The 12388-nt window shown below is 42.4% G+C and overlaps 1 pseudogene; it reads right to left on the bottom strand.

Annotated features, from left to right (window-relative positions):
- Nucleotides 1-5980: 5980 nt before the first annotated feature.
- On the bottom strand, nucleotides 5981-11440 carry LOC115499764 (annotated as a pseudogene).
- Nucleotides 11441-12388: the final 948 nt, after the last annotated feature.

Raw genomic sequence — 12388 nt, 5'->3', positions numbered from 1 at the left:
ATGACTGCACGAGCACCCCCTGCTAAGCAGTCACGGTATCTAGAACATGATGACTTTGGAGACCCCCAGAGGCTAAGCTGTTACCTTCTGACTGGAGTGTTTTCAAAGCATGCATAATGGTATTGAACCCTCCTTGTTCCATTATCATAGACAGATTTAGGATTGCCTTTTCTAATTCACCATCTCTGAAACTTGGGAATAAGATCTTTAATGCTGAAGAGAACCTGGAATTCTGAGGTATCATCCGATTTTCTATGATTCCTCAACAGGCATGTGGGTGTGACACAATTTTATGAACAAATGCTGTCACTAAGCACAGTGACAGAAGAGCCAGGTATCCAAGTCCATATGGTTCTGACCATTTAGGTGGGAACCCCACATGCTTTGTTGACACATGAAATAAAGGAGAAGGGCACCTGGGTGGCCCAGTCCTTAAGCATCTGACTTCAGCTCAGGTCATGACCTCATAGTTGATGAGCCTGAGTCACATATCAGGTAAGCTCCAGCCCGGTCTCAGGTGAGCCCCCTGTCTCTCTCCCTCTCCCTCCCTCCCTCCCTACCTCCCTCTCTCTGTCCCTCTGTCTCTGCCCTTCATTCACTTGGGCCCTCTCTCTTTCTCTCTCTCTCAAAAAAAAAGGCAGTGTGGTTTATAGACAAGGTGAGATTGAAACCTGTACTTTTCAAAGTCTGGAGTGTTAATTGATAGTGTTAATGTTCATACATCTCCATTTTTTTGTGGTCCTGTCAGTCTTTGAGAGTAGCACACGTTTCAAAATAGCTGATTTCAGAGTCTTCTTATTTGGCTCCGGCAGCTAGGAAGCTTGGTTTTGTCACCCAGCCAAGTAAGCCCAGATATTTGGTCCACGTTTTTAGGTGGCCTGTCTTTGGTCAATACAATTCCTTGCTCTGCAACTCTCTTGGAAGATTCACACATTCAATGTTGAGCTGTCTTCAACATTGACCTGTCCTCAGGGTGGTCTGAGTGGATGCCTGACTGGCTTCTGGCGGGTGGGCCAGGTTTCTGCTAGATCTGTGCCAGACATGGGAGACTGGTGTATTTTGTATATATTGGGAGAAAAGAAAACCCTTAACTGAAGATATAAAGAAAAAGCAGCTCTTCCACTGACAACTTGGAAGGAAATAATTTCCCCTTATTTGGCCTTAGAAGACCAGCTCATTCTTCAAGTCTTCTGAAACAAAATTAAAGTATGACTGAGAAGGACCAAGATGGCAGAACAGTATGGAAGTATTTTTTGTGTCTCTTATCGCTGAAATGCAGCCAGATCACCACTAAACTCTCTCACACACCTAGAAAACTGATTTGAGGATTAATGCAACAATCTACACAACCTGAACCCCAGAACTTGGCAGGTACGCAGAACGGAGAGGTGAACTGGGGGAGAGAGAAGCCGTGGAGGGCAGGGAGCTGTTTTTGCTTGTGGAGAGAGGACAGAGACAGGGGTAGAGTACCGGAAAAGCATCCCCTTCCCCATAAGCAGCTGGAAAGAAAGTGGAAAAACGGAAACAGCAGCAGGGACTGAACAAAAAAAGGGAGAAAGGACAAAGGAGAGAGTTTAAACACCATCAAGACTCTATAAACAGGGGGGAGCACACAGTCTGAGGCTCCTCAGCTCAATACTTGGTGGGGCTCTGGTGGGAAGGGCGAATCCACAGGGGCAGAGAATGAGGTCTAAGGGGTCCGTGGGCCACACGGAGAGTGGCAGTTCCCCTGTGGGGAGGACATTTGTTACAGGCTGTGCAGCCTCCCCACAGGCAAAGATCCCAGTAGACCCTGGAGAACAACCACATTTGCTGGTGCTGGAATAAGGATGTTGAGGGGGAAGCCTGGTGCTAGATGTGTGTTGTGATTTTCCATAAACCCTGAACTGCTGCTGCTACAAGATCATGTGAACTTTTTCCGCGGCTGGCTGGCACCCAGCCACAGTCTCTGTGCACCAGCAGCAGCGTGGTATCCTGAACATTCCCGTGGACAGGCTGGCACCTGGCCATTGCTCTGCAAGACCCTCCCCCAGAGGAACTCAGTGGGTCAAAGCCCCAGTTCCTCAAAAGGGAGGGGTTGAAGGGAGGGGCCAACATGGTAGAGAAGTAGGGGGATCCGAAGTTCTGTCCTCTCCAACAAAGCCATGTTGAGGCCAAAGGACCTTGAACCCCAAGAATCCGGGAGGAAAAGAGGCAGAGTTGCTTCCAGGGACCCACCTGGACAACCTGACAGGCCATAGGAGGAGCGCTTCAGGGAACAGACATCATGCCCACAGTGGAGGTGGGACCTGCCTACATCAAACCTACCCCCTCCGTGCCTGGCAACTGCGTATCTACTGGAGTGGGATTGAAGCTGAGATAGCCCCTCCTCCAGAGCAGCGCTTTTGCCTTGCCTGGTTTAATTCACGGACAATTCTTATTATATAGATATATTCTTCCTTTCTTTTCTTATTCTTATCTCTTCCCTCCTCTAGTCTGGTTACCCTGGTTTTTGGCCTATTTAAGCAGACATGTTTAATCCTTTCTCTTGATACATGTTCTATACCTCCTTCCTTATTTTCCTTTCTCTCCCTCTGGATTAAGCCATATAGTTTCTTTGATCAAGTTTATTTTCTCTTCTTTTTCCCCACCCCCTTCTTTACTTTTGTTTCTCTGTCTCTATTAAGCCTAATAGTTTCTCTGTCTGGACAACTTTACCTTCTTTTCTTTTTCCCCGCCTCCTTCTTTATTTTCCTTACTCTCTCTCTGGATTAAGCCTATAGTTTCTTTGCCTGGTCAAGTTTTATTTTTTTTTTCTTCCCCAGCCCTGTCATTTCTCTTTTTGTATGGGATAAGGCCTCTTCCATCAGCACTGCCTCCACCCCATTGTTTACTTGTAGCTGGTGTTTCTGATTTTTTGCTTTTGGTTTTGTGTATGTGTATGTGTGTGTGTGTGTGTCTTTTCTGTTGTTTTTTTTTGTTTGTTTGTCTGTTTGTTTTCCTTTCCAGGACTACTTCAATAAACAAACCAAAGCACACCTGGTGGAGGGTCCGAAACATTACTACAAGCAGGGAGATAAAGTAACCAAAGTAACAACAACAGAGAGCAAGTAACTCTCTGAAGAACACCTCCTGAAAGGCCAGGCCTTGGACAGCGTATGATCCCTCTTTAATATAGTAGTGTTTGCAGGTGCAAGACATATAACGAGCATTTAAAACACATAAGGGACAGAAAACTAGCCAAAATGATGAAACGGAAGAATTCTCCTCAAAAGAAATTCCAGGAGGAAATGACAGAGAATTGATCAAAACTGAACGAGAATTTAGAATAATAGTCATAAGATTAATCACTGGGCTTGAATAAAGCACAGAAGACAGCAGAGAATCTATTGCTGCAGAGATCAAGGAACTTAAAAATAGTCATGATGAATTTAAAAATGCTGTAAATGAGGTACAAAATAAACTAGAGGTGGTGACAGCGAGAATTGAAGAGGCAGGGGGAAGAATAGGTGAAATAGAAGATAAAATTATGGAAAAAGATGAAGCTGAGAAAAAGAGAGATAAAAACATTCTGAATCACAAGGGGATAATTAGAGAAGTAAGTGATTCAGTGAAATGTAACAATATCCGTATCATAGGAGTTCCAGAAGAAGAAGAGAGAGAGAGGGGCCAAAGCTAAGAACAAATCATAGTTGAGAACTTCCCCAATCTGGGGAAGGAAACAAATATTGCAATTCAGGAGGCACAGAGAACTCCCTTCAGACGTAACTTGGATTGATTTTCTACATGACATATCATAGTGAAACTGGCAAAATACAAAGATAAGGAGAGAATTCTGAAAGCAGCTAGGGATAAATGCCCTTAACCTACACGGGTAGATACATGAGGGTAGTAGCAAACCTATCTACTGAAACTTGGCAGGACAAAAGGGAATGGCAGGAAATTTTCAATGTGATGAACAGGAAAAATATGCAGACAAGAATCCTTTACCCAGCAAACTTGTCATTCAGAACAAAGTTGAGCTGATAGATGGTTTTATGTCCTTAATCCAGTCTCTTTGTTCAGACAGTGAGTCAATTCAGTCAAATTCATTTCAGGAAGAGGCAATGCAGGTATCTTCTTAGAGTGAGGCCTCTGCTTCAAACAATCAGGTAATAAATAAGAGGCAATTCTGTGGCAATACAAGAAAGATAATGGTTAATAAAAGGATCCAGTTATAAACCAGTTTCTGAGTTCCAAGGATAGCCAGTTGAAAGAATCTCTAGATGCTGGGCTTAAAGCATCTTTAGGCAGATAAGGTAGGTAGGTACTGGCAGGCTGACAGACTTTCTGAGAGGCTCATAGAGGAACTGGCATGAAGATTGTCTACATATGAGTTTTGCAGTGATTTCTCAGAAGGTTACATCAAGTTGTTCATATTCCATTTGCAGGCTTCAGGAAAAGGGGAGTTTTGGGTATCCAGTGATTCCAAGTCAAAAGGATAGAAAAAAAGTGGAAAATAGTAGTTTGGAGATTGTGGCCAGGCTTCAGAGGAAACTAGAAGAAATTAGGATCTCGTCCAGTTCATAGTGAACTCTATTAGACTGTAATATCCACAATGGTGTGTTATTGAAACATAATGTTTCTTTCTATAATCACCCTCATTTTTACCAAGGACAGCCAAATTAAGACCAATTTGTTTGCAAAGTGTAATAGTTGCTTTTTTTTTTTAAGTTGGCCTGGTGATGAAACTGCTGTAAATCATAGCTTATGAGAAAAAGTTTCTTAGGATTCCTTATTAATTAACAGTCCCAAACATCTGTTTTCTTCATCCTGTTAATTCATCATGAATTTGTTGTCTCCTTGTCACAATGTATAAAAACTGACTGCCTTGCTTATAGACCCAGATATAAGTATCAGGCTGTTTTTCCAATGGGTTTTACTGGCTCCATAAAGTCTGCCTGAGTTCCTTCAAGCAGTCTGGTCATATCTGTGTCTGTGCAAGTCCCCCCTTGAATATGACATTTCTGTCAAAGTCTTGGTGATGTAACCAGTGTTTCCAAATATGTCCTGTTACAAGGAGAGCAGATTCTTATTCAACTTATGCAAATTAACCTATTGTCATGAACATATGAGAATACTCACTGAAAGGTTTTGAATTCTGGACAGATTGGTAGGGACAAAAAGATAAGTGTCCCAGTCTTTTCATAGAAGCATGTTTTATCATACAGCTCTAAGTCATAGCTTAAAACAGTTTCCTTAATACTGGAAAAAACATTTAAAAATCAGCAATGTTTCAAAAAAATTTGTAAAAATGAGAATCATCTTCCATTCATCCAGTCTCATGTTATTAATTCTTGTTCTGCTTCAATCCAGATCTTCCATTCGTTCTGGAAATTCTTAACCCAGTTCAGCTTTACAATCTTAAGGTTTTCGGAAGCCTATAGAAAAGAGTTCTTCCCATCAGCATCATTGCAGGTGAAACACATTTGCAGAAGCTTTTGTAAAAGCGTCTGAGTAAAAGTCTGTCTATAAATGATAAAGATTTAAAATGTCCAAGGTTAAAGATCTGATGAGAGATCATGACAAGGCTGCTGACAAGGAAATTGGTTATTTCTCTGACACACGACAGTAACATCTCAGGACATATCAGGTTTCTAAGAGTTGCATATGATTTCTAAAACACTTACTTTATTAACATATTTCTACATAAATGTAATCTAAGGGTGTTAGTATCCCTTATTTGACATTGCTTCCTATGTAATTTAACATAAGAAATAAGCCTAATTTGTGTAATATCTTCCTTTTTATAAACAGACCAAATCTCTTGAAAACGTTCCATGGATCCTCTGGAATATTTTAATTGCATTGTGGTCAAAATACTTCATTTTAGAATTTGATTTTGGAAAGTGTGTGTTACAAAAAATCAAAATATTTGAACATTTGATTAAATAGGATCACAGATCATTATGCAACAATATTTAACTATTCAACCCAAGTGACAATAAAAGATTCCTTTTTGAAGAGAAGTGAGCCTTTATTCCCTTGTTCCACAAATAAAATGGGCTGAATTGGTTGCTTTTTGGTGATTAATCAAGAGACAAGTCCCATATCCTCATGCAACTCATCTGACTCTTTCTTTGCTTCAACTATGGCCAGGGCTGAGGGCAGCAGCAGGTACAGCAGTGGTGGTGATGGCTTCAGCAAGTGGGAAGCTGTAACCAGTCCATGCAGACAAAGCCAGAACCTGCTTGTGTCCATTGATGATAGGATGGGGCAGTGAGGCAACAATCAGGTGACCTATCTGCAGACAGACACTGGCAACACTGCAGACGCCCTCCAAGAAGTGAGAATGTAGTTTCCTCTGTGATGTCAAGCACTTCACGGTTGTAGATGCTGCCCTTGTCAAACACCTGCTGGTGATCATCCCAAAGGAGAAGGGGGAGTTTCTCAGCATATTCAGCTGTGTGGCCTCGCTGGCCCCCGCTTTGTCTCCAGTCTAATCAGCCACACGTCACTCAGGATTTCAGTGGTGCCCCTGGACATTTTAGTGGCGATGCCTAAAGCCTGGGAGAAGAAGGTCTTCTTTGGCCCCAGACAAGTGTTCTGGGCTAGTGACTTCACATGGGGCTATGGCACCACCATGGGCGGCAGCTGGCACCTTAGCCAGAAGCATGTCCCTGATCTCGCTGAGGTCCTCCTTGGTGAGCACAAAGCCCACATTCACCCAGATATGAGGCAACGGTTTCTCCAGAGCTGGTTGTTCTCCAGATGCCCGCAGATGACCTCATACATCATGGGAATCATGCCACAGCAGCACCACAGCGTTCCCATGCAAACACATGCGGGCCTACTGCGTCTTCCTGGAACCCACGTTGTCTGCTCCCACAATGAAGGATGATCGTCCAAAAGATGGATGATCTTAAGGAAGTATTTGGACTTCTGGGTCACCTTGTCTTCCCTGGGCATCATGGGGATGCATCAATGATTGCCATGCAGAGTTTAAGAAAGAAGTCACTCTCATGATGACACCTGGAAAGGAGGGCCAAGAATAAAAGATTTTAAAGGCAAATGCTGCAGGTTATACAATAGTGAACAAACTTTAGCTCTTTTAATATTAAGACTCAGTTTTCTTGAATAATCTGATAAAGACGAAGCACAGAAAATTTATATTTCTTTTTTTATATCCTTTTTTTGAAAATTTATTTATTTATATTTTAATTTACATCCAAGTTAATTAGCATATAGTGCAACAATGATTTCAAGGCTAGTTCCAGTGACTCATTCCCTATGAATACCACCCACTGCTCATCCCAACAAGTGTCTTCCTATTGCCCCTTACCCATTTAGCCCATCCCACCTTCTATCTCCTCCAGCAATCCTTGTTTGTTCTCTATATTTAAGAGTCTGTTATGTTTTGTTCCCCTCTCTGTTTTTATATTATTTTTGCTTCCCTTCCCTTATGTTCATCTGTTTTGTCTCTTAAAGTCCTGAGTGAAGTCATATGATTTTTGTCTTTCTCTGACTGATTAATTTCACTTAGCATAATACCCTCCAGTTCCATCCACGTAGTGGCAAATGGCAAGATTTCATTCTTTTTGATTGCTGAGTAATACTCCATTGTATATATATACCACGTTTTCTTTATCCATTCATCCATCGATGGATTTTGGGCTCTTTCCATACTTTGGCTATTGTTGATAGTGCTGCTATAAACATGGGGGTGCAGGTATCCCTTCAAAAAAGCATACCTGTATCCCGTGGATAAATGCCTAGTAGTGCAATTGCTGGGTCGTACGGTGGTTCTATTTTTAGTTTTTTGAGAAACCTCCATACTGTTCTCCAGAGTGGCTGCACCAGCTTGCATTGCACCAACAATGCAAAAGAGATCCTCTTTCTCCGCATCCCCGCCAACATCTGTTGTTGCCTGAGTTGTTAATGTGAGCCATTCTGACAGGTGTAAGGTGATATCTCATTGTGGTTTTGATTTGTATTTCCCTGATGATGAGTGATGTTGAGCCTTTTTTCATGTGTCGGTTGGCCATCTGGATGTCTTCTTTGGAGAAGTGTCTGTTCATGTTTTCTTCACTGGATTATTTGTTTTTTGGGTGTTGAGTTTGATAAGTTCTTTGTAGATTTTGGATACTAACCCTTTATCTGATATGTCATTTGCAAATATCTTCTCCCATTCTGTCGGCTGCCTTTTAGTTTTGCTGATTGTTTCCTTCTCTGTGCAGAAGCTCTTTATTTTGATGAGGTTCCAATAGTTCATTTTTAGTTTTGTTTCCCTTGCCTCTGGAGACGTGTTGAGTAAGAAGTTGCTGTGGCCAAAGCCAAAGAGGTTTTGCCTGCTTTCTCCTCCAGGAATTTGGTGGCCTCCTGTCTTACATTTAGGTCTTTCATCCATTTTGAGTTTATTTTTGTGTGTGGTGTGAGAAAGTGGTCCAGGTTCATTTTTTTTTTTTTTTGCATGTCTCTGTCCAGTTTTCCCAGCACCATTTGCCGAAGAGACTGTCTTTACTCCATTGGATATTCTTTCCTGCTTTGTCAAAGATTAGTTGGCCATACGTTTGTGAGTCCATTTCTGGGTTCTCTATTTTGTTCCATTCATCTGAGTGTCTGTTTTTGTGCCGGTACCATTCTGTCTTTACAGATTTGTAATACATCTTGAAGTCTGGGATTGTGATGCCTCCTGCTTTGGTTTTCTTTTTCAGGATTGCTGTGCTATTTGGGGTCTTTTCTGGCTCCATACAAATTTTGGGATTGCTTGTTCTAGGTCTGTGAAGAATGCTGGTGTTATTTTGATAGGGATTGAATTGAATATGTAGATTGCTTTGGGTAGTATCAACATTTTAAAAATATTTGTTCTTCCCATCCAAGAGCATGGAATATTTTTCCATGTTTTTGTGTCTACTTCAATTTCTTTTATAAACTTTCTATAGTTTGTAGTGTATAGATTTTTCACGTCTTTGGTTAGGCTTATTCCTAGGTATAATGTGGTTTTTGGTGCAATCATAAATAGGATCATTTCTTTGATTTCTCTTTCTGTTGCTTCATTATTGGTGTATAGAAATGCAACTGATTTCTGTGCATTGATTTTATATCCTGTGACTTTGCTGAATTCATGGATCAGTTCTAGAAGTTTTTTGATGGAATCTTGGGTTTTCCATACAGAGCATCATGTCATCTACAAAGAGTGAAAGTTTGACTTCCTCCTCGCCGATTTGGATGCCATTTCTTCCTTTGTGTTGTCTGACTGCTGAGGCTAAGACTTCCAATACCATGTTGAATAGTAATGGTGAGAGTGGTCATCCTTGTCATGTTCCTGACCTTTGGGGGAAACCTCTCAGCTTTTCCCCATTATTCCAAGTATTCTTGAATCAGTTATGTACATCCCTCTCCCCAAAATGAAAACACAGTTACATAAATCTTTAGGGGCAGCTGGCTACTGCTTCCAAAGGGTCCCTAGTTTTGCAATGTTTGATAAACCTTTGTATGCTCTTCTCTCAGATATCAATGGACTTTAGAGGCATTAACCTCCTTTGAAGCCTTAAAACTGGCTCTGTCCACACCCCAGCTCTTAGCTTACGTAACTTTGACAAGCCCTTTCATTTATACTGAATGAAAGGAACGGTGTTGCTTCATGCTTTCTGGGACAGCATTTTGCCAATCAGATACAACCAGGAGCACACATCTCATGCCCATCAGACACTGTGGCATCAGGTATGGCCCCATGCTTTCCTGCGGTGGCCACAGCTGCCACCTGATGGACATAGCCAGCACTCTGACATTAAGCTTCCCTATTCACCTGTGCGTCCCCACGTGGTGCCTGCTGTCTTACAAGTTCATAAATCATAGCACCTCTCTACAACATGACAGACCCGTTACAAACAAGCGCTTTTAACTAACCCTCCGTCATCTTATTTCCGTTGCTAAAATGCTTATAATTGCTGACATATTACCACTATTCACCCTCCTTCTAAAACCATCATTGTTCACTGTTCAGCGCATACTAAGACAGCTGATGTTGCATCTTTAGAAAATGATAGGGTTGGCAGAGCTGTAAGTATGCACCCCAAACAGGCCCACTTGTTCTTTCTCCACCCAGTTGTGAACCCTGCCTTTATCCCTGACTGACAGTATTCATTACCCGGCAAATGCCCCACAGTCTACAAAGGACAGTCAGATACAAAAAGGTGTCAAACAACTATCAGATGGATTATACAGTGGGCCAAATGGACTTCCTAGAGCACCCTTTCTTTTGACCCTGTGGCTTACACTTATCACCCACCAAATTGGACACAAAGATAATGAAGGACCAAAAAGACAGTTGGATTTGCCCAGGCATCCACAACATTCCTGACCAAATGATTTCCCAGTGAATGATTTGTAAATCCCGGGAAATCTCTGGAAGAAATCAGCACACCCCAGGAAGGCTTCCTACGCCCACCTGCCCTCTGTGATTGTATAGACGGATTTGATAGATGTGCCCCAAGCCTTGTGCAGTCTCACTGTTTGGTCACTGTCTGCATGCTCAGCAGATGGGCTGATGCTCTCTGACTAGATGTGGCACTGCCACAGCAGGTAATAGAGAAATTAACACCTCCATTTCTCCTTATGGAGAAATGCCATTCCTTATGGTTTGAATCAGACAAAACATTCTGTTTACAGAAGGTGTAAACCACCTGCTTGCAAAATCTCTGGGGTACACATTAAAATTTCATACCATATATTATCTTCAATTATCAGGGCAAATGGAACATTAAAATCTAGACATAAGATGGATTGTAAGATAAATATCAAGAAATTAACCATGAAAGGCCAAACACTTTGCTCCTGAGCCTTATTAGGATCCAGAATACTCCAAACAGGGGACACGGACTGACCCCTTTTGAAAGAGTGTTTGGTTGTCAAAGCCTACTGGCATCTCTAAATCTTCCATCCGTGGCTGGACAATATGATGCTATGACTAACTCGAGATGAGGACTCTCTAGTACACCTGAAGCACCTTGCCAACAGAGAAAAGAGGCATGGCCTCCACCAACTGGTGAGGCTGGCCACATCTGTCCACCGGAAGACCAGGTGGACCTCAAGATCTTTGGAAGAAAATGTGTGCCGTCACCTCGCTGGGAAGGACCTTATGAAGTACTGCTCACCAGCTACACTGCTATCAGAACAGAAGAAAAACCCTCCTGGATTCTTGCAAGCCATGCCAAAATTGATTTTATTTAAGATTTTTTTTTAAGAATGAGTTTTCATATCAAAAGGATACTGATGCAACATTAAAACTTATGTTTTCTCTCTGTTACAAGGGACAAAACATTTTCTTAAGAGTGTTAGTTTGCTTATTATAAAAAATATAACCAAAGTTTTTCCTTACCTTAATGACCAGTTGTCTAGAAATACAAACTTTCATGGAAGGGCCGAGATGGTGGAACAGCATGGAAGTTTTTTTTTTTTTTTTGCATCTCTCATCCCTGAAATGCAGCAAGATCAACACCAAACCATCTGGCACATGTAGAAACTGAGTTGAGGAGTAACACAATGATCTGCACAACTTGAACCACAGAACTCAGCAGGTATGCAAAGCAGAGAAGTGAACTGGGGGAGAGAGAAACTACTGAGGGCAGAGAGCTGTTTTTTCTTGCAGACAGAGGACAGAGATGGGGGAGATTAAGGGAAAAAACCCCCCCAAAGCAGCTGGAGAGAAAGAGGAAGAGTGGAAACAGATGTAAGGGACTGAACAAAAAAGGGAGAAAGGAGAAAGGAGAGGGTTTAAATTCCATTAAGACTATATAAACAGGGAGGGTGTAGAGTCTGAAACTCCACAGCTCAACACATTGTGGTGCTCTGGTGGGAAGGGAAAATTCCAGAAGGAGAGAGCAAGGTCTGAGTGTCCTCGGGCTACATGGGGAGAGGTGCTTCCCCTGCTGGGATGACATTTGGTAGAGGTGATGTGGCCTCCCCAGAGGCAAAGGTCCCATTAGACCCCAGAGAGCAGCCACATTTGCTGATGTTGGAACAAGAATGCTAAGGGTGGAGCCTGGCACCAGATGTGTGTGGTGATTTTCCATAATCCCTGAAACGCTGTGTCTACACGATTGTAGGAACTTTTTCTGGGGAAGACTGGCACAAAGCAGCAGTCTCTGGGCATCGGCAGCAGCACTGTCATGCAAACGTTCCTGGGGGCAGGCCTGCACCTGACCATTATTGGTGAGACCCTTCCCCAGAGGATCTCAATGAGTCAAAGCTGCAGGACCATCAGAAGTGAGGGGTTAGGCAACAGCCCCATCTGAGATAAATTTTGGGAGGGAGGTGCCACCTTGCAAACTGATGGCTTATTCACGGACAGTGTAGAAGTGGGGAATGGATAGAGGTGGGAGACAAAGGAGGGTTGCTTCATTGCTGGTCGGGAAGAACACAGAGTTCT

Source organism: Lynx canadensis, chromosome D4 (genome assembly GCF_007474595.2).
Source record: "Lynx canadensis isolate LIC74 chromosome D4, mLynCan4.pri.v2, whole genome shotgun sequence".
NCBI lineage: Eukaryota > Metazoa > Chordata > Mammalia > Carnivora > Felidae > Lynx > Lynx canadensis.
The sequence above is the reverse complement of the archived record's forward strand: the minus strand, read 5'-3'. Positions and strand labels throughout refer to the sequence as shown.